Consider the following 1,775-nt stretch of genomic DNA (forward strand, 5'->3'; position numbering starts at 1 on the left):
CAGGAATTCTTATATGCTAATTGCCTGAAATCCCTCTCATTTTGTCAATAAGGGAGAGGTTGGGAGATAGCTCTTAGCCTGTTGGTTGCTTGCCTGTGACTTGACTTCCTCGTACTCCTTCTCCTAGAAAGTGACTTCTTTCATTCCTCGACAGCTAGGTCTTTGCCGACTCTTAGCTTTCCAGGCGGGTTGGTGTTCAACCTTCATTCAATAGGGCTATCTATCCGAAAGGTCTTAATAAAAGAATCCATGTAATAGAAGTTCATTCCTTAAAGACCTTCCTAATCAGTAATTTGATGGTCTTCCGTAAAGACTTTCATGCGCACCTTCCTTCATAAGGACAGGTAACCAGGCGGGTGACTCACTCGTAGGTAGCACTCTCCGATGCTTTGACTCCTTCTTTTAGTAGTTCCTTTGAAGCTAGTAACTAGAATATAGGACCCGGAAGGCGGGCTCTTATTGCTGAAACCGGAGCGGTTGTAGAGTTTAGAATCTCATTTGAGGGGATGCCTCTAGCAACAAGCCCCTCAGGGGCGGTAGTCTCCCTCCTCAGGTCGGTCGACGGTAGTCTCCCTAACGGTCGACAGGTAGCACTTCTCCGACTAAAAGAGAGCTTCCAAGCAGGAGAGGAGCGAAAAGCCTCTCGCTTTCAAGTCGAAGGCGGGAGATGAGCGGAAAGTCTTCAAACTCTTCCCACTACTGTCAAAACTCTCGGATCTCTTTCCCTGAAGCCTCCTATCAAGTAAGGCGTGTAAGTCAACTTTCTATTGAATGGGGCGAGGAGGGCAACTACTGAAGGGCGATCTCGGCTGAAAGCAAGCTTGATTAGGGGTAAGGCAACATGGCTTAGTACGAAGACTAGGAATGGGATCGATCGGAGAGACTTCTTTGATCTTTTACCTTATTATAGTAATTCAGTGCTACCAAATCGCCTTCTAGACAAGGATAGTGAAATAGGATCCATCGCCTTGGAATAAGATCAAAGAGGATAGAGTGAGTGGAATATGTAGGCGGTGGTAAACTCCTCTTTTCGGTAGTAGAAGGGAAGCTCGTCCTCTTATTGTTTGTGTCAATACTCAACTTCGTCAGTCTGGTTGAACAGCCTCCCAATGAGAGCGAGCCAAGACTTTGCTTGCTGTTTGTGTTTGTCCGCCACGACTGCTCAACCAACTGCTAAATCATGGGTTCTAATCCCATTTCCTCCGGAAACAGCCCTTGGCAACCCGATATTTAAGGAAGCACAGCTAACCTAAGCGGGGGCAGAATCAATGAGCCAAGGTTTGGGAGTCAAGGAACTGGAAGACAGACACGCGGTGGACTGACCTCTTTAGGCAAGAGAGGCAGTAGGAAGAGAGCCATTAGAAAAGAAAGAAATTCAAAATGTTCCTGATGGAAGTGGCCATGGGTAGCTAAAGTGTTTGCACTTTGATTCCCTTCCCTGTAGATATGAGAGATGGACATGGAAGGAAGTAAGAAAGTTTTTAAAGATCTGATCATATAAGGGACTGTCCAAGGGACTGCACCTCCACAGATGCTATCAAAAATGATTTTTTCTCACTCTCCACTGCTACTTTGGAGTAGCCTAATCTGTAACAAAGCATCAGACCAAAAATGGGAGCTCTGGCTTCTACAAATGTGTTGGTACCTGGGCCATAAAAGGTAGAAAAAGCAACCAAAGCGGAGCCCTTATAGTCCCTAATAATGCCACCACCTGCTGCCATGCCATTCCTTGAAGAACCATCTGTGTTCAACTTCAAAATACCAAAAGGAGGAGG

This window comes from Lactuca saligna, chromosome 3, assembly GCF_052625555.1.
Source record: "Lactuca saligna cultivar CGN05327 chromosome 3, ASM5262555v1, whole genome shotgun sequence".
Classification (NCBI taxonomy): domain Eukaryota; kingdom Viridiplantae; phylum Streptophyta; class Magnoliopsida; order Asterales; family Asteraceae; genus Lactuca; species Lactuca saligna.